Source organism: Phalangium opilio, unplaced genomic scaffold (genome assembly GCF_054372755.1).
Source record: "Phalangium opilio isolate 3A_F unplaced genomic scaffold, DU_Popi_V2 ptg000200l_1, whole genome shotgun sequence".
In the NCBI taxonomy this organism is placed as follows: Eukaryota; Metazoa; Arthropoda; class Arachnida; order Opiliones; family Phalangiidae; genus Phalangium; species Phalangium opilio.
The window spans coordinates 772,885-794,860 of NW_028324213.1; the positions used below are offsets into that span (position 1 = coordinate 772,885).

A 21,976-nucleotide genomic window follows, 5' to 3' on the forward strand; every position below is an offset into this window, starting at 1 on the left:
GATTCATTGGAATTCACTTGAATACATGGAATACTTCGTGGAATTCAGAAGTTTGTTTTTGGAATTCACATTGAATTCAGCCAGTGATGTACACCGAATTCGCGAGTTAGAAGCCCCTCGGGCGCACGTGATCATTAATTCCACAAAACTTTCAATCCTGTGCTATTTAGCATCACTATAAGATCAAGCTCGCTTCCTGTAATAAAGATATGAATACGAATTCATATCTCTATTACATAAAGTGAACTTGAGCTTACAGACTTGTACAAGGCGTATTTTCGCTCTTTACTTAATCTGTCTCTTATCTACACGTGTTAAAGGCTTGTAATTTTAGTCTAGGTTTATTTCGGTCTTCCGTTGTTTGATTATGCAATGACACTTGTTTTTGCGAGTTTTTCGGACGACTATCATAACCATGGAGCCGTGTTTGCAGTGGCAGTGCCAGGGGTAGGCCACACAGGCTATAGCCTATTTTTCGTTTCTTTTTGGGGTCCATAAACGCTGTTAGAGGCACAATACGGCCCTGAAAGGGCCTGCTTATGTTAAATATTTTGGGCCCTTGCGCTAGACCGCTTACCTTCAGAAGGGAAATTATTAAAGCATATTGTTTCTACAGACAAAATGGATGTGAAAAATTACCCGTTAAAATAAATATGTCTAAGGGATCGTAAATTAACTACACGCTTAAAACTCATGGGTTCAATGAGTTGGGCTATTTGAATTTTAACTACAATTTGGTTAAAAAATAGCTCAGTAGTAGTTGAATAAACATTCCCTGGTAGTTTGGGATGGGGTTGTATCAAACCCAAAAATATGGTTATTGCAGTAACCCAAATTGGGTCATTTGCAATTTTAGGCAAACCAAGCACACAAATACACGATATTGTAAATTATTTGTTTAGAAAACTTTGCAATACCAGTTATTTAAGTAATATGTAAATTACTCTTTCTATATTAATTTTGAGTTGATAAACAAGATTAATAATCTGGGAATTTCAATTGATAAACTGTTTAATAGGAACTGAGATAATACATGTTTGTTACTCCGAGTCTAGGCGCGAACTGTCTTGTCACAGACAACTTCCTGGATCCAAGTATGGATGGGTAGCCTTGTTATTTTCCCAAGAATAGATATCGAGATCAGAATGACTAAGTGTTTTCATTTTGTAATTTTAGTTGTCGGGAAATTTAAATGCTGTAGTTAATCTCGGACATATTATAATTAGACATAACATTATTAATTAAACATAACATAAGAACATTATTAATTAATAAACATAACAAGTAGGGACACTGCGTCGTTGCAATGTAAGTGACATAGCTTGGTGGATATCTGCCTCAAATAAATCATAAGACTCCCAGCCCGCTATGGCACGGCTTTCCATTTCTCTAGAGAAGGTTTCAAGACTCGCCTCATCATCAAGCTTCGAAAAAAAATTAGGGTTGGAACCAGTGTTGGCCCGTGGTAAAGGGGGTGGAAAGTGGGTACCGATTAACTCCATGGTGATAAGATTGTGATCACTATCAATATTGAGGCGCCCTGAAACGTCAATTTTCAAACAAGATATACGCTCCACAAGAACGTCGCAGCATAACGCAAAATCAATCGTGGAAACTAAACACGGGCCTTGCCAAGTAGAAATTCCCTCACAGATGGGGAGACAGTTGCAAATGTGGAGTGCATTTCTTTCAACAAATTTGTTTAGGAGTTTCCCGTTAACATCCTCCGTTCCAAACTCGGCAATATGCCCGTTATAGTCACGCATTATACAAATGAAGTTTCCTTTCGCTTTTTCATCCAGGACATGTTCTTGGAGACAATCAAAGATACGCGAGTTCCACTCCTGAATAGATTTAGCTGTACCCGTTGCACAGTATACAACCGCGAAGCTTATACCAGGGTAATCCTAGCATTGCAACCACATATGCTCCTGACAGCATTTAGTTAGTACCACCGAACTCGTCTTGCGATAGATAACGCCCAGGCCGCCACCCATTTTTGCTTTCAGGACTCTATTCAAACCAATCCATTGAAACCCCTCAGGTAAAGAGGATTCCTCACCATTTCTTAGGTGAGTTTCAGCTACAACCAGAATCGTCTTCTGTGATCAACAATTTCCCAAGTTCCGCCCATTTCTGTTCGAACCGACCTCCCCGAATATTCAGGAAACCAAAACGAAAGGTTTTCTTGGTCCTTTGACTACGCCGTTTCCCCCTCTTGTTTGTCATTCGTTTTTGGCGCCTTTTGTGTACTTGGACGTGAGATACAGATATACCCTGACGTAAATCATCTGGTGCCGCAACCACAGCTCCAGAAACAGCTTCGACCAGAGGCCTGAATTGCACTGGTGTTAAGGGCGCACTTTGGGCCAAAGAGGGCAAAAAATCATGCAATACCACGGAATAAACTGGTTTATATTTATATACACTATTTACACTATATACACAGTCTAAAACAGCGCCTGCTGCCCTAGAAACAGGCATCATTGCGATTTTTTTAACTGGCCTTCCCCTGGCGGGTTAGCCACATTCTGGTCACCATTGCCCGGACGCTTACGCTGTGTAGCACCAACGTTGCGTGAGAGGTACCAAGACCGCATTCGCTCCTGGATAGACCTATCTGGCTTCAACACTATTTGACGGGTCAACTCGTCATCATTCTTCTTTAATAACTTTGCCTGCTTTAGTACATGGGTTTTCATTTGGGTGGAGGCACAGGTGATTTTAATTGGTCTCTTGCTGAGTTCTTTGTTTCGTCCAAAACGTTCAGAGCTGAGCACTTGCACAGGAGAGTCCTCTCCCAGCTCTAAATGTTTACGGAGCCAATCTTCCGCCCGTTTAGGACATTCCAATTCAGCAGTGCTGCAGCCAAAAGCGATAATATTGGTATTCGGAGGTCCGGCTGCACGAGGCATTGCCCCCTCAGCAGCTTCAACCTGGTCTTTCATAGACTGCATGTCAGTTTGTAAGGCAGCTAACGGTTCCTGAAGAGTCTCAGTGACACTTGCCTGGATGGCACTCGCCTCCCTCAGCTCCTCCAACTAAACTGAGACAAATTCCTCCCTAGCATCCAGGCGTTTGTTTAGACGCATTTCTAGTTTTTCAAATCCAGTATCCAGCTTAGAGTCTAACGCTTTATTATACATCACTAAGCTGTCTATTTTTGCCATCACGTTATCCTGGTAATCGCTCAATTTCAGCTCCAGGGAATTCAATAAAGAGTCTAAAGTGAAACCTTCCCTATTGTTGGCAGCAGACGAGCTTAAAACAATTTGGGGATTTCCAATATTGACGAAAGCCCCTTTCATGACAGTAGAGGGGGTGGCAGTAATACCACCCGTAACTTTTGACAGCGCTATGGCGTTATTACAGGTGCGAGCCATAGCACATGAGGGACACCTCCAAGCCGTTCGGGCTAAGCGTGCGACACTTGCAGGCCTGATATTAAGGCATTCTGCATGGAACCACTGAGAACAGTCATGACACTGGATCCAGGTATTCGCTTTGCCCGAGCAGAGTTCAATAGGGGTATCTTCGGCACCACACTTTCCGCATACATCAGCCGTAGTCAAACCAAAAGCTAATACAACGAACAATAAACCAAAAAGTCAGTTCATGGATTAACCACAAAGAACCCCGTAGCACTCGGTTGACCAGAGCCAACTCGATTATGGGCTTACGGCTGCAAGCAAGCTGGTGTCACTGGTGTGTGGAGTTCGCCATTTTGTCTTGGACTTCTCCACTGGACGCTGGTTTGTTCTATATTTTTTTCATTCTAATTGAGTTATTTTAATTTATTTTCAGAGTTTGTTACTAAAGAAACTAAAATACCTGAATTTCTTGACAATTCAGATTTCAGTGACTCTATGGATGGTCTACAAAAGGTAAACATTACAATGCCAAAACTTCTTGGACCCAGTGACAAGCTAGGTACCAAGAACAACAAGGATGGTCTAGCAAAGCTAACCACTCCGATAAAAAAATTGGACCCAGTGACAAGCTGGGTACCAAGAACAACAAGGATGGTTTAACAAAGCCAACCACTCCGATACAAAAAATTGAACCCAGTGACAAGCTGGGTACCTAAAACACCATGGATGGCCTAGCAAAGCTAACCACTACAGAAAACGTTGAGCCATCAGTCTCAAAAGCTCAAAGACCCATTGAGAAAAAGGGTATCTCTAATAATAACAAAACACTAGACATGGACGAAAGCTTGGGAGAAGCAAGTGATTCTGGATCTTCATCAGATGAATAAATATCAAACTCTCACTGTACCTCTAAGGCTATAACTAGAACTTTTGAGAAAGGTCATTTGCGTTGCAATACTACGAAGCGTTTACTTCATAATAATAATTTCAAATACAATGTCGAAAGAGAGAGAAAAATATCAGATGATCCGTATTGCAATTTAATTGAACTAGCAAACGGATCATTTCATGGAATGATATTGAAAATAGGTTACAGTACTTTTCGCGTAATTTTGACCATTCCAGAAATGTTAGAGCTCTCGCTTGTTAAGAGCATCAGCTGATGATCCAAACTTGGAACAGGTGATGTCCTATGACACAACTTTTGAAGTGGGAAATTTTTATGTTTCCTTTTTAGCAATGAAAAACACCGAAACTGTTGGAAACCCTTTAATTCCTGTCTTTGCTATGGTACATGATCGCAAATTCATGGCAACGCCAGTCATTTTTTCCAAATCTTTGTAGCTCCTTCATTGGAGCTAAATCAATATGGTCAAAATGTTCCTATTATTTGTGACAGAGAAGCTGGGTTGATACAAGCCATTTCAGGAAGTTGTGAAATTGGCCGAAAAAAACCTTCTCTTCTGCCATAACCATACAAAGAGAAATATTACCGATTGGCCGGCTAATACGAATGCCAGTGCTGAAGATAAAAAGGTGTACTCAGAGTTTCTAAATGGCTTGATAAATTGTGAGACAGTAGAAGAATTCGATGAATTATATGACACATATAAAGTAACTTGGAGTAAAGAATTTGAGAAATACGCCGACAAAGACATTAAAACAGCTTTGCGCAAAGGATGCATAAAAGCTGTAACAAAGAGATTTGCAGCTTTCTGGAATTGTGTTCCAACAAATAATGTCAGTGAAATCCTCAACGCAAACTTCAAAGCATATATTGATAATAAATAATTAAGTGTAAATGAGGTTGTAGTTGCCATAGTGAACTATCAATTATCAAAACTGAAAGAAATAAACCGAGCATATTCAAGTATAGGTTCGTATTTTTTAAAAACAAATCTAAGAAATCCAGAACTTGAAGGCAACCAAAACCCGGCTTTAAAAATATTGCCACAAAAAGTCACTGAACCGTCAAAGATGTAATTGATCAATTAAGATCCTGCTCAGATAATGATACTAAAGGCTCGTTTACACAAGCGCGAGAATATGAAGCTTAAAGATGAGAGATGAAGCTGACCCGTGTTTCTGTTTCTCGCGTGACCGTTCAAATGCCCGCGAGAATATCACTTGAACGAGCTTTTGCCTAGAGATGAAGCTGATTTTCCGAATAAGCTCGCGATCTGCCCTGGCAGATTTTCTCGCACGAGTTCAGCTTAATCGGAATATCATGTGACTTTTGCTATCCAATGACAAGCATTTGTTTAGTCGGCGCATGGTCGGTGGTTATTTTGTCTTTGTCTGCTAGTCATTCACGCTTGATTTTGAGAGTAAAATTTTACAGAATAGAAAGAACGATGTCTTTGAAGAAAAAACGAACATGAAAATATTTTAAAAGCCAAAAATAGAAAAAAGGACAAGAAAGAAAGTTACATTTAATAAATATAATTCGGGATTAGTAGGAGATTTGGGACAAGTCCAACATTAATTATCGAGACAGGGACTTGCAAAACTTAAAATCGGAAGCCATTGCCAGGGAAATTAAAATGACAGGCAATTAATATTATATTAAATGATAAGGTCGTTTCTAGTCCCGCCGCCATTTTGCATGTTTACGTTCTCGGCTTCTCGCAAAAGCACGCTAACTTGAAGCGCCTATGTGAACGATAGGCCTCGCGTAGAGAACAAGCTTACGCCGAAACCAATTTTTTGCGCGAGATACGACATCATACTTCGGAACCTACTTTCCGCTTCAGCTAGAGAACCTCGCACTTGTGTAAACGAGCCTTAAGAAAAGGAAATCATCTTAAACAACCAATATTGGAAATAAAGCTTTAGGATCCTTGTGCATAGAAAAACAGTTAATAACGTATGAACCAAAACCAATGTCACATTGTTGGAAACCCTAACGACAAGGTTTTTCACGCTGTCGAATTAACCAAAGATTCTTGCACTTGGGTTGTTTCCATACATTTGCAGTAAAGCGATTACTTGGAGAAGTGGGAAAACAAGCGATCAATTCTACGACGCTGTTAAAACCAAAAATTTCGAGTGGTCGCAAGAGGCCAAGAAGAGAAGATTATGACTATTCATTTAGTGCAGCTCCCGATTCTACTTATGTCGTGGAAAATACTGGTAATGACCTGGAAGGTTTGAAAACAATTGATTTTTCTATAACACACGCTGAAAAGGATCAATTGCTTCACGACGAAATGGAGCTAGATAGCCATGATGAACAGCTGATTAATGATGAATTTTTGAGCATTATTATATTATTAAAATAATATTAATCAAATAGTCACTTAAGTGAGCAGTTCAGTCGCCCAATTACCAAATGAAAGTTCAAACTTAACCGAAGCGAAGAGCATTATATATTTGTGTTGCGTAGAGTCCAAAAACGAAGCAAGCGAAATAACTGATGATAAAACGTATGAAACCTTTCCAGAAACTGAAGAAAATTTTCTACTTCAATTGGAATGTCATGCAACCATAGAGACTCCAAATGAAAGTTTAATAGAAATGCCTGTGTTAGAGCAACCGACGATTTTTGGGTCTGGAAATGTTTACCTTTATAACCTTATAGACAAGCTTAAGAAGTCTAATGTTCGAGAAGCTGACACACAAATCATATCAAACAGTTCCTCAGATTTGGCAAGTTCCGGCTGTTCCTCGAAATGCGAAAAATCCCCTGTACTTGAAAAACGAAAATGTTGAAAAGTTAGTAAAAGAAAAAGAGCCAATCATTGACCACGGGCAAGCTTTCCTTCATAACATTATTGACTCAGAAATCATATCAAGCATTTCCTCAGATTTGGTAAGTTCCGGCTCTTCCTTGAAATGCGCTAACTATGACGGTAGTGAAATACCTTTAGATTACGAAAATGCTGCCAAGTTCGTTAGATGTGAAGATTTTTATGAAAACGAGCAAAAAAACTCTGAAGCTGAACGAACCAGTTATTGGTTTCCCAATACATAATTGTATGGCTAATTTGGTGAAAGCCCATCATGCTGAAAATCAGGTATTGGTTATTGAAAGTGGAATGTTTGTAACTTTGCACAAAGCCCTACATGGCTTGGTGTCAAAAATTAGCACCAGTCAAGGTTACTATAAGTCAGCATTCCAATATTTAGAGCATAATGAAGCCGCCAATAAAGATGTTCTGGCTGTTCTGTTTCCCTTAGATGTTACAAATACGTCGGGAAGGCCCTGGTTTTTAGGGCTTATTAATTCACGAGAAAAGAAAATTTGTGTCTTAGATGGCCTGCACACAGATCCAAACGAGCTTATTAAACACATGAAAAGGCTATTAACCTTTGTTATTCTTACATTACACATGGCTAAATTAAGTTTCAATCGTGGGTTTTTAAATTAGCGTGGATGGTCCTACTCAACAGGCAAGTACCAACGACTATGGTGTCTACGTTTTGTATTATTTCTTTTCTTTTTTGAAAACTCAAAAAACTGAAGCGCCGTCATTCTCTTTGATTGGCAAAAAATGGGCCTTTCATGTTAACTCGTTAAAGTTTCATGATATTAAAGAAATTCCTAGAAATAAGGCGAAAGAGGGCATTTCAATTCCACAAACGACATCGACATGGCTACGGCTATGGAATAAATTAAAATGCAATCAAGCCAAAACCGAAAATGAAGTGAGTACGTGGCTTCTAAAGTACCATAAAAAGGGCGTCATCAAATGTGATGCCGATTTTTGTCCTGGGTTTGGTAAAACAAGTCATTACGTCATGTGCGTTAGTTGCAGAAGATGGCTATATGACCAAAGTGAAAATTTTTCAAGCTACAAAAATGAAACCTACTATCTCTGTTCCACATGCAAAGAATAGAAATATATGTTTATTTTCATATCTTCAAAGTTGACAGACGCAAATTTGTAAAAAAATTGTAAATCTTTTATTTCTTTTACAGACCAAAAAATAGACCTTAAATTTTAATTTTCATTTTTGGAATAACGTCCATTTATAGCAAATTTTGAGACCTTCGGCATAAGCATCCTCACTAATATTTCTACAAACAGATTTCACCTTCGCAGACACAGGAACCAATTAAAACTCGTCCAAGGCGAAATATTTGAACCAACTAGAGTTGCACCGATATATCGGCATATCTTTTTTCATATCGGTATCGGCCAATATCACCGATATTTTCGGGAAAAACTTTACAAGTTATATGGTCCTCAATGAATACTAATTGAAGTACATCACACAAATTTATTCCCACAATTTAACATTTCCCTTTAATAATTCCAGGTTTTCCACAATCTCAGTTTTATTCCGTTGTACACAACTATGAGAAAGTAATTTCCCTAGTTTCCAAAACTGCCACAAACAATCTAAGTCGACACTGACGCTCTCTAATGCGTTTGGTGTCACTAATGTACACTTTGAACTTTTCACTTGTGGTCCACAAGTTTTCTTATAACGCTACCTCTTGTTGAAAAAAGAAAGGAGCTGCATTTTTGCTAAAACCCAAGGAACTTAGACCACACCATTTTTTAAGAAAGGGGGTTAAGGCTAAAATATGTATCGGTACCACATTAAACGAAAGAGAATTGACACATGTCGCTAATAAAACTGAGTAAAAACGTAAATGGTCCTAGAAATGTTGATTCTATTCTTGATAACGATATTCAGGGAGAAATATTTTTGTATGGGCCGATAATATCGGCCGATATATCGGCTACGAATTTCCGATATATCGGCTGTACCCATATCGGTGCATCCCTAGAATCAACAGGCGGCAACTTTTACTAACCTACATGCCTATAAACCAAGTGTACCGACCGCAATTAAAACCAACCTTACCTGGAATGGAATATTCAAAGTTGCGTGTAACAAGCTGCCTTTTCTTTAAAAGGAACTTGTACATATATATCTACCTTGAGAGAAAAATACACGTGGACATTAATGATCATGTCCCAATAAATTTTGTCAAATAGTAACATAAAATGCCGAATAACAAATTTTTACCTCTCCGAGTGACGTATGTCACGGAGAGGTTCTGTAACGATCGTGTGTGTCTGTTGTTACACCCACGTGACCGCGTTCGCAGTTTCCGAACTGCTTTCACAGTCACGGATATGGCTCCTCTACGAGAGTTCTCACACCACCATCTTCTGGTCTTTGTCCATCCCACACGGACACCAGTCTGTTCTTTTCCTCATTGACTGATTTCCATGTGTCCAAGATTTATCCTTATTTGATGTAAAATGTCGTCTGCTTTACTGTATATTCGCAATGCTTGGAATACTGCTTCAATAATTCGTAAATTTTTACTTCAAAAAAGAGAAATAATTCCATATCTAGGGAAATAAGCTTGTAGTAGTAGACCTCTTGACTCGGAGAGGTAAAACTTTGGTTTTCCCAACTTGTTATATTTAGTACGAATTTTTAACACTTCACTCAGCCACACGGAACGCAAAAACCTTTAAAAAAATTTTAAAATCAATTTGGGGGGGGGGGAAATGGCATCATGGTTTTTAAGTGTACTTTAATATTGTAAAGTTTTTTAAAAAAAATCCGTTTTCATATTAATTTTTACACTAATCCGTGACTGGCTTTAAAATCTTATCTCATTAACTTGCGTCAATGACTTCATTATGCTAAGCAACTTTGTTGAAAAACGTGTAAAAGAGAAATAGCGTGAAAGTAAGCAGTACAATAGGGCTAAACTTTACTTTAGCTCGCGCATTCAAATTACAGAGTTTTTCCCAATAGGGCTAAACTTTACTTTAGCTCGCGCATTCAAATTACAGTTTTTTCAATAAATATCTTTTCTGGGAGGTTAATTATACGATAATTAGTTAAATTTAAGGTGCGGAAACTAACTTACATCAATATTTTCCATGTTTTTTGTAATTTATTCCCTCTTATTCCCTTCCATGAGCGGCTAATGTGCGCCTGTTTTTGTTATTGCCAACGCTTATCAACTGCATAAATATCACCTTTTCCAAAATATTACTAAATATTGTCAACTCCAAGAAATGTTAGGTTTGCGGAAACTATTATAATCAATATTAGGTTTGGTTAGGTTAGGTTAGGTTAGGTTAGGTTAGGTTAGGTTAGGTTAGGTTAGGTTAGGTTAGGTTTGGTTAGGTTTGGTTAGGTTTGGTTTGGTTAGGTTTGGTTAGGTTTGGTTTGGTTAGGTTAGGTTTGGTTAGGTTAGGTTCGTGAAAATATTGATTAAAATAGTTTCCGCGACTTAAATGTATTTAATTATCATATGATTAACCTCCAAGAAATGATATTTATTGGAAAAACTGTATTTTGAATGCGCGAGCTAAAGTAAAGTTTTTCCTAAAATAGAGCTATCGCGCTAAAACCCTATGAAGCATTCCTTCTTCAGGAGGACTGTTCCCATCTGGAACTCCCTTCCTACTGAAGTAGTTGCCCAGCCCACTCTTCCCCTATTTAAATTCAAACTACGTAAGTTTCTAAAAATTTAACTCGAATGGAGGGAAAGTAATCCACCAATCCCTGTCTATTACTTTATTATCAGCGTATATTTTTTATTAATTTATGTTCGTTAGATTGGAGCTGTAGGGCGTCATAGCCCTAGATCGTCAATTATCTTGAGAATGGGCTTCCTCGTACTGAATCTCAGCTGAACGTTTTTAGGGAAATTGAAGTGGTAGAAGTTTCATCAGCAAATAATCACAAAACTAGGTAAGTATTTTGATCTATTGAATTTAAATTGTTAGCGTTTCAAAATTTCAAGGACTTGGGAAAATAAGCATCAAACATTTTTTATAAACGATAATATATATTTTCCACAAATTTCACATTCATGCATGTTCTGTTTTCGCTATGAACACTGTAGTGTACATTTCTAAATTAGAAGAGACTACATTTATATGATTAATCCACCATACTCAAGTTCCAGGTTAAAAACCACATGCAATACATTTCTTTTAAGTTTCATCTGCAAAACGCAATTTCACATAATTTTTCCACTATTTTATATAAAAATGACACTATCGTGTTCAGAGAAATGTTGTATAGGATGGAACATGTTTTGTTCTTGGCTTTTCCCTGGTCCCATAAATACCGATATTATATCCCATGATTAATTGCTTATAATTATAATATTTTGGGCACATCTTCTACCAATGATGTATGTTGTGCATGCAACACAGAAACGAATGCATGCTCGTTGATCGGAAAAATCGCGATAAATTATAAAATTCCAAAACTCCGAAGACGTATTGAAAAATTGATCAAGAAAGCAAATCCTGTTGTTTCTCTCCAAGCGAATAGGTCAAAAATAATCAATGTTTTGTACGAAGACATGAACAAATACTGATTTAGGAAAGTTGTAAGTTTTTGCATGTGTCAAGTGAAAAAACTTTATGCGGAACTGTTACAGTACTAACGTTTTCCCAGAATGCAAAGCCATAAATGGTTTTATTAAATTTATATTTATGTATATCGAAGGTAACCTAGTCATGTCGATTATGTAAGAGTCAGCGAATCTCACGTGAAAACTAATCAATTCCTTTGCGATAAAGATAAAAAGGAGCGGGCTATGTAAAGTATAATTTTCTGCTTTAAAGTGTTAGTGACATAATTTTCGTCACCCACAAACTTAAAATGCTAAAAAAATCCTTGAAAAATCTATTTTATTATGATATGTTTACTTTTGTATTTGGTTTCGTAGAAATTTGTAAAATTGCAATCAAAGTTTAGTGTTTGGAAAAGGCCTAGTTAAAATTTTGTTTCGCTTGATGGCGTAGTAAGGAGAAATTTTCTCTCTAGATGTCACTCACGTGCCGCCTTTTAGTGTCTCCGCACCGCGTTAAGCCTATTTTATTCAGATTCGCGCGCATTAGTAGACTCTAGACTCGGGCGCGCGCGCGCTTGGCTTTTCCGCGAGATGCCGTGAGTGACGTAGCAAGGAGAAAACCCGCCAAAAATCTTCTTCGCAAATTTGCTTTTGCCCCCCCAAATTTCAAGTTTTCAAAGTGTTTTTTCTGTGTTTTCCTTCATATTTAAATATTAATCAAGCATATTTTTGGAATCAGAAGAGTTTAAACTCTCAAAAAAGTAAGGTTTTCTTTAGATTTGAGATCATTTTTAAATCACGTCGCTATTCCTTTAAGTAGGAGTAATTATGAACTTGTGCAGATGGTTAACGGTAATGAAGCCTTTGGCGAATATCACCAACACGCAGATCTTTTTATCCTTTTCCGAGTGAAATACTTACTCCTTGTTGGCGCAATTATGATAATTATTTATTACATGCATGGAAAGTCTGACATAGTCGTAAATGTGAAATTATGGCAAGCATATTTACTGTCTCACTCTCTGAATATGAATGTTTGAGCATGCGAAGAAATTTTTGTTACTACTTTTCCATTGCTTTGTAACGGTTTTCTCTTCAATCAGAAATATATGAGAGCTATTGCGTTGTAGAAAAATGTTTCACTAAAATAAGACCCATTCAACCGAATACCATTGGAACGAATCCCATTCGTCCGAAAATTTCTAGCCAGTATTTTAAAATCTAGCCCAATGGCGGTTTTCCATTAAACAGGGAATATTTTCCCATTCAACCGAATCCCATTGGAACGAATTCCCTTCAGCCGAAAGTTCCAAGCTAGTATATTAGTATATTAGTTTATTTGATGTCGAAGTGGTCTGCGTAGCACCAAGGTCTAGTAGTAAAGCGTCGGATCTTCACGCAGAAAATCTTCGTTCGAATCTCAATCAGGAAGGTGAGTTTACTAAAATCGAATTATAAGTATAATTCTGAATAATCGATAATAATCGAATTTAATTTCCTTGCAGGTGCTGAATTTAGAAGGCGAATTTATAATTCAGCAGTATTAAGGATTTCACAACGAGAAATATAGCTTTGTTAGGTTTAGAGCTCGGCATTTTCGATCAATTATCCACAAATTGGTGGATAACCGATTATTTATAAACAAATTTGTGGATTATAATACGATTTAACATGTAAGTTCTGTGGATAATTTTCGGGTATGGATAAAGATAAAATAAAGTGGATAATTGATCGAAAATGCCGAGCTCTAGTTAGGTTCAATTACATATTAGATGTTATAGCTGGGGTATTTCATTTTGGTTTTTTAGGTTAGGTTTGGTTAAGTTAGGTTAGTAATATTTTATGAATCATTTAACAATGTCAAGCCTTTTCCAAAATATTGATGTTAAGCTTCATTGACTTCTCAAATAATATTTTATAAATCATTTGACAATGTTACGCCTTTTCCAAAATATTTATTCATTGACTTCTCAAATAATATGTCTTTTCGAAATCATTACTGATAGGTTAGGTTAGGTTTCGTTAAGTTAGTTTAGTAATATTTTATAAATCATTTAACAATGTTACACCTTTTCCAAAATATTGATGTTTAGCATCATTGACTTATCAAATAATATGCCTTTTCCAAAACATTACTGTTGACCATTATTTTATTATAAGTCAAAGAAATTGTTTACTTGCAAAGAAGCAATCTTTGCGCTCCCGGGAATTAAATTCATTTTAGTTCCATCGGGTGTATGCATGCATTCTTGTCCCAATGGACCGAATCCGAAACCCGGAGAAGTGCGGGTTTTCGCTCCAATGGGACTGTCCTATTGGACCGAATCCGCCCAAAGTGCGGGTTTTTCGGTTGATTGGGACTGTTTTCGGCCGAATGCGATTCGGTCCAATGGGGCAGAGCCGGCATAAGCAGATCTTCCAAATTAATGAAATTATTAAGATCAATGGAAATTGTCTTATGTCAGATTTTTCCAATGATATTATGTCTTTTGCAATAACTAATTTTTCCCCCAATTTGAAGGCCTCATGGTTACAGGCATTGAAATGTAAATTTAAGAGAGAACGTCAGCCTTTGACAAACTATGAAAAGGTTATGGAAACCAAAAACAAATACGGACATGACATGAATAAACGACCAGCTGCTGTTGTCAAAAATAATAAAATATATTAACTAAAGAGGTATTTAATTACTTATTTCACACATTGTTTCTCAAAGGTGTGGCAGCCCAAGATCAATTTATTTATTGCAACATTCCTAGAGTTTTTCTGTAATGTTCTTCAATGGAACTGAATCGTACAGATTGTATAGCTACTCCGTAACGTTACTCAAGAAACTAGTTAAATTTGTTGTGTAGATGAAAAATGGCGTTACGGTCATAGCGACACGGCGCGACGGTATTCAAGCGGGAAACCGCATACCTACACGACCTTTCAACACGCGCTAATGTGTTGGCTTAAGTATTTTATGTGTAAGTTGCGAAACCTGCACGGCGGGTGTAGACCAACCATAACAAACATTTTAGAATTATAAATATTAACCTAGCTATTGCTAACTTTATGTAGCGCACAAAATCCCGAACATTTAATATACCCAACTTTTCAATTTGGTTTACGTTTTATGAGCTGCAACAGATAGAGTACAATTTTAATTTTTGCACGTCTCACACAATATGAAACTTTATATGTTTACTTTGTAAAAAACTTAACATTTTAGGCCATCAACGATGCGCAATGTGAAGAAGAAACAAGCGTAATTTCACATATTATAATTTTGAATACATGGACACAATCGACGAAAAAATTCAAAGAACAGTGCAATATCGACTGAAACAGGCCTTTTAATGCGTCAAGCTACTTTCATTTCTTGAAGACTTTCCAACATTAGGAAGAGGTAGCAATGGTGTTTATGTAAGCGAGTACTTGGAATGTACGATATTTATTTGGGAGATTTTATTTGAAACCGCACTTACTAACAACTTTCAAATCATTACTTAGCGCATTTTATTGTTTTGAATGACAATTCTAAATAATAAATTGCCCATATTTAGTAAGATTAAAATTCTAAAAACTTGAAGAAAACGTGTCTTTAAATGTCGTATCGCACTCTGCCTAAAGATATTGGGATCGGTTCAAGTATTGGCTTATGTGACCATGGTCTGTAAGTATCTTTACTGACCAGCATTGGTAATGATCAATCTGCTTCCTTTTATGATCAAACCGTCCTGAATCGTGATTTCATTTCTGAATGGGAAAGAATCCCTGAAATTGTCCGGAACTCGCTTCTTGTCTGGCCATTCGTGATCAAGATATCTCCGCAAAGTCTGAAAGGACTCGTCTTCATTTTGTGCCCGAAGAATTTCTGCTAGCTTTGCATCCGTGATCGGAAGGTTGCTCATTACCAATTGTATGTGAGCGGAGATCTCTTCTTGAAGTTCATTTTCGTCTGTCTCGTTTAGTGGTGCTCTTGACAGTGTGTCCGCTGGGATTAAGGATTTTCCTGGCGTGTAGATGTTTTTATAGGAATACCGCATCATTCGTAGGCGTAATCTCTGGAGTCTTGGCGACAGATCGTCAAGTTGTTTTGTCTATAATATGGCTACCAGAGGCTGATGATGAGTTTCCAACGTGAAAGTTATTCCTAGGTTAACGCGTAAGCTTCTTTTTCGATTTGCGCGTATCTCGTTTCAGTTGGTGATAAGGTCTTAGACCCATAGGCAATGATTTTCTGAGTTTCATCTGGTAATTCTTGTCGCAATAGCGCTCCAATTCCGTAGCTTGATGCGTCAGCAGACACTGTTGTCGGTCTCTTGGGGTCGTAGATCCCCAGAACTGGTTTGTTGGTTAACGTAGTTTTGACAGAGCACAAATATTGTGTTAAAACGTTTAATGAAAACAATGGGTTAGCGGTACATATAAAACAAAATGACGACCATCAAATTGACTGGGATTCAGTAGAAATTTTATGTCAGGAGACGAATTGGTATAAACGTTGTTTCAAGGAAGCGGTTTATATTAAGGATAGAGCCAATTTAAATTTAGACCAAGGATCAATAAATATAAATGGGTGGGGAGGTTTTCACTTACAAAAAAGAATATACAAAAAAAATTAAGAGTAAGACAATATGGGGTAGTATTGCTTAAAAAACATATGTAAAAAACTGTAAAAAACTGTTAAAAATTAGTTCTCATTCGGATAGTTTTATCACATTATTGTCAAAGTTGCAGCTGAAGAGGGACCGCGGTCCGAAAGCTCCTGCGTATATTTAAATTAATAAATAATTTTAAAATCTCCATGAAGTATCAGACTCATTTTATTTAAATTTTAAATAGTTTTGATAAATTCGAAAGCTTTATCCTGGCTACGTCCCCAGACCCACGCGTTATTCGTGCTTAAGAGAATGTTAAGCGGTTGTAGTTTCTCGGCCATTCGTGGAACGAACTTTCCCAGGTAGTTAATCATCCCAAGTAGACGTCGTAGTTCTGAAACATCCTTTGGCGCTTTCATGTCCGTGATTGCTCGAACTTTGTCCTCATCCGGTCTAATAACCGTACCTTCTATGATATTGTCTAGGAATTTTATACTGCTTACTCCAAATTGCACTTCCTTTTGTTGAGTGTAATTCCGTTTTTGGCAAGTATTTCAAGTACGGTCTTTAGATATTTGTCATGTACCGCGACGTCTTTTCCCCAGACTAGGATGTCGTCCTGGTGGCATACGGTGTTGGTGATTCCTTCAATGTACGATGCCATTTGGCTTTGATAATGTTCGGAAGCTGAAGTTAGTCCAAATGGGAGGCAGTTGCAACAGTATCGTCCAAATGGAGATCATTGATGTCACCCTTGCCACAGACAATATCAGTCTGTCGGTATCTAACTGGCATGTGTCTAATGAACCGTCTTTCTCAGACCATAGGCACATCTGCTTCTCGGTCGCGGTCAAGTCAAGTTCGGTAGACGGAACTGCGTAACCCCGGTCGGACCGATTGGTCCGGCTACAGGAAGGAACTTTGCCTTCTACTCAGAGGTAATGCTCCTTAGCTTACCTCGGTGTTGGAATTTGATTTGGCTGTTTATCTTATGCAACAAGCCATTATCAATTCCTACCACCATAACTGTACAGCGAAACCTGCCAGCCGGCCAACGCTCGTTCCTTGGTGGAATACGGAACTTGGCAAGCTTCGCATGCTCACTCGTAAACTCTTTAACAGAGCCAAGAAGACTGGAGACTGGACTATTTATAGACAGACCCTTAACAAGAACTATATGTAAAAATATGACTCAAAGTTGTTTTACATTACATGGTTATTACTTCTTTAATACGCTATGGGCACCTTTATCACTTTCGTTTTATTTTCAGCCTTTTGTTTCTTCATGGGCGTTTCTTCAATATCGATAACACCTTCTGGAATCTTTTTATCTTCATAGTCTGCGTACTTTCTTATCACCATAAAAATATGACTATAAGTGCTTTCACATTATATTTTATTACTTCATTAATAAACTTTGATAACCACTATCAAGGTTGGTTTTGTTTTCAGTGTTTTGTTTCTTCTTGTGTGTTTCTTTAATATCGTTAACGCTGTTCCAAGAAGATTCCGTTTTTTTTCGTTAATTTAAAATAGGGCTCTAAAATTAATCCTGTTTTACAGATAACATAGTTTGCTTAGTAACCTTTGTGTAGTGATTGCCACAACGTAAAGACCACCAAGTTTACTATGTTATGTTAAAAATGTCACTTAGATTACCACCGCGGGCAATGTGACCTTATAAGGTTCAGTCGAAGCGGCACAAATACGGAAGATACGAGTCATAGCGAAAATGAGAACTAAAGACATTGGGGGCAATTCTATAACTTTTTAAAGAAGTGGGAACTATCGTCTAAAGGGTTGGTGTCAACCTAGTACCATCTATGAGAGCGTGATATCTAAATAGGTGATTAGTCTTAGGTGTCATCAAACTTTGAACGAAAATCGGCGATGTCTTGCGAATTCCCCTCGTACTAATAAAAAACAAGTTGGTGAAGTTCAACTTTTACTTTTTTAATTTTCACGAGAGTGATAACTTATCGAAAGCGTTAAGCAGGTCGATAAGTTATCGCTGCTTTATAACTATAGACGGTAGAAGGTAAAGTTTTACCTTAACCACCTTGTTTTCTAGTTGCATGAGGGGAATTCGCGAGACATCCGCCGATTTTCGTTCAAGGTTGGATGACACCTATGCCTAATAGCCTATTTAGATATCGTGCACTCATAGAAAGCACAAGGTTGACATCAACCCTTTAGATGATTGCTATCACTCGCGATAACTAGCTTAAAAAGTTAAAGAATTGGCACCATTTTGTGTTTTTTCTTGCTGTTAATCTAATAGATAGATGGTGGGGAGAGCGTCTCGGTCATTTCTTGGTATATAAAAGGCAAAAAGTCGTTTCCAAATAGAAAGATAGTGCTGGAAAATGTAATAAAGACATCGTACCTATTTGCTCTAGAAGATTTATCAACATCAACAAGGGTAGAAGTTTCTACCGACGCGGACGGCTTTCCGATAGAAATGGGCATGTCTCCATCATGACCCTTACTACGGTTCTTGTCACCGAACACCTTTGCCAAAAGAAACGGGTTGATTTTCCTAGCATCCATTATAGGTGCTCTGACTACAAGAAAATTGAAGCAATAAATGATGAAAAACGTCTTTAGCGAAATCTTTTTACTCACAAATTTACATTCTGAAACCAAAGAGAACAAAGCGAACGCTTGGAAAGACGTCTATATACTAATAGGTAGGCATCGTAAAACAGGGTGTACACAAGAAAATGTTTATTATATATGTATGCATATAATAAGGATTGTGATCATTATTTTTATAAAATAAACTCGAAACAGGAAACAATGAAATTTGAAAAAGCAAGGCATATTTAATGCTTTCTAGAAACAATATGTACAAATTGAGAAATGAAACGTTTATCATTTTAGTTTGGTCAATTTACTTTCCAACTTCCGTAGTTCTTTTTACCTCTCCGAATGACGTATGTCACGGAGAGGTTCTAAAATCGACAGGCATGTCTGTGTGTGTGTGTGGGGGGGTGTGTGTGTGTGTGTCAGGCTGTTGTTATTGACTTACACCCCAGGGGACCGTGTTCGCAGTTTGCAAATCGGAGCAAACGTGTGCTCAATTTCCGGAAATTTCGAAAATTGTATTACACTTACAGGCTATTACTCCAATGCCTGTCTAACACCAGTCTGTACACACTGGATTCTAATCACCACCATCTTCTGGTCATTGTCCATCCCACATGGACACCAGTCTGTACATACTGGCTTCTAATCACCACCATCTTCTGGTCATTGTCCATCCCACATGGACACCAGTCTGTACATACTGGCTTCTAATCACCACCATCTTCTGGTCATTGTCCATCCCACATGGACACCAGTCTGTACATACTGGCTTCTAATCACCACCATCTTCTGGTCTTTGTTTACGTCCATCCCACATCGACACCAGTCTGTACACCTGGCTTCTACTCCATCGTCATCGTTTGGTTTAAGACATTCGCGGCGATCAGCTAGGGTTACGAGAAACGTCTAGCCTCCCTAGGGTAGGGTGTCTACCAAAGGTTTTCGCAATTGCGGTTGTTCTTGCTTATAACTGTATTTCGACATCCTTATACAGGGTGTTTCTGAAAAGTCCATCACAAATTAAGGGGCGTGTTTATGGGACCAAACTGAGCGGAAAGTACCAAAGAACATGGGGTGTACAACATTTTGTTACGGAGATATGGCCTTCCAAACATTCGCCCCTAAAACAAGGAAATATCCAAAAATGAGGAGTAACACTTAAGACCGACTAACCAGCTTGTTTAAAATTACTAGACAATTTCAATAGCCTTTAATCGAACAATTGATTTCTACCTTTACTAATCAGAAGCGTATAAATGAGTAGAAGTATGCCTACGGTGGTAATGTAAAATTAATCCCAAGTGACATGATGTTTCAAGATCTTCCCAGCACCAAGTAAAATGGTTCTGATTGAAGGGACTTTTATTAGCACAGCGTAAACAACGTTATTTTCAGGAATTAGTCCAAATGTCCACGGGCGGCATTACAAAAACGAGGCAGTCTTTCGAATGATACTTGGACATGTTGGAAGATCCCTGGCTTGTTCCTGTTATCTCAAACCGTAAAAAGCTACGCAAATCTTCATCATCACGGACAACACTCTTGTACGTTAGGTATGACCTTGAGAAAACCTAAAAGGACATCTCGAATGTATTTGAAAAACCCATCTCCAATTAAGGGGCGTGTTGTTTGTTTCCAACAGAGTAAACTCGCCCAGAGAACAATTACAATGCAGAGCCACGTTTCGGCGTTAATGGCCCACAAAGGTGGTCCCAAACAAAAGAACAAACTTTAATTTGTTTCGTTCAGTAAGTGTTTCATGTGTCATAGATAAAACGCCATGATTAATGCACAAAGAAAATGTTATTGACAAGTTTTCGGACCGCGATGCTGAAATGTGGTGGTGCACCATCGTGCATGAACCACATTCTGTTTATTAAATCTAAGGGTACGTCTTCGAGTAGTTCTGGTAAATCGTCCCGTAAGAACTACAAGTAAGCCACACCGTTTAACCTGGGCTCTAGGAAATATGGCCCAATTAAATTGTCACCCACAATACTACACCACACGTTTAAGCTGAATTGTACTTTGTGAATTCTAACGCAAGTTGCGTGTGGTTTTTTCTTAATCAGCAAACCAATTGGCGGCTGCTTGTTTTTGGATCGTCCTCGAAAATAGTGAGAACTTCGCCTATTCTTAAAAAACAGAGCACTAAAACAGAGCACTATGTTTTTTAAGAAAGGAATAAAAGAGGTTTCACGTACATGTGTTTGTTTTATTAAACTCATAATTCAACGAAGTCTGTTACAATGCCTTTCTTCACAAATGCCGAATATGCGGATATGCACCTAATGTATGGACTAGCCGAGGGGAATGCCGCTGCAGCTGTACGCGTATTATATTCTAATAGTCATCTTTAAATGTTAATACCGAGCTTGCCAGGACTCGAACCTGGAATCTTCTGCTCCGTAGGCAGACGCGTTATCCATTGCCCCACAAGACCGTTGGAGGTTAATCCAAATGCTATTGAAGCATTGCAATATTATAAATTTCACTTCCGTTACATTCCAATAATCATCTTTAAATGTTAATACCGAGCTTCCCAGAACTCGAACCTGGAATCTTCTGCTTCGAAGGCAGACGCGTTATCCATTACGCCACAAGCCCTTGCTTCGTTCTATCAAAAACTTTTCCAAACATTGTAGTTATGCATTTTTATAATGCATAAAAGATCCTTAATTAAAATAAACACCGAGCTTGCCAGGACTCGAACCTAGAATCTTTAGCTCCGTAGGCAGACGCGTTATCCATTGCGCCACAAGCCCGTTGGAGGTTTATCTAAATGCTATTGAAGCATTTTAATATTTTAAATTTCCCTTCCGTTATATTCTGATAGTCATCTTTAAATGTAAATACCGAGCTTGCCAGGACTCTAAACTGGAATCTTCTGCTCCGTAGGCAGACGCGTTATCCATTGCGCCACAAGCCCGTTGGAGGCTTATTTAAATGCTATTGAAGCATTGCAATATTATTAATTTTCCTTCCGTTATATTCTAAAAATCATCTTTAAATGTTAATACCGAGCTTCCCAGAACTCGAACCTGGAATCTTCTGCTTCGAAGGCAGACGCGTTATCCATTACGCCACAAGCCCTTGCTTCGTTCTATCAAAAACTTTTCGAAACATTGTATTTATGC

General features: G+C 38.0%; 2 non-coding genes across 2 annotated transcripts; both read right to left on the reverse strand.

Annotated features, from left to right (window-relative positions):
- Positions 1–21,373: 21,373 nt before the first annotated feature.
- On the reverse strand, positions 21,374–21,446 carry TRNAR-UCG (transfer RNA arginine (anticodon UCG)). Its single transcript has one exon. It is a non-coding gene; the product is annotated as a tRNA-Arg (tRNA).
- Positions 21,447–21,859: 413 nt separating this feature from the next.
- TRNAR-UCG (transfer RNA arginine (anticodon UCG)) lies at positions 21,860–21,932 on the reverse strand. Its single transcript has one exon. It is a non-coding gene; the product is annotated as a tRNA-Arg (tRNA).
- Positions 21,933–21,976: the final 44 nt, after the last annotated feature.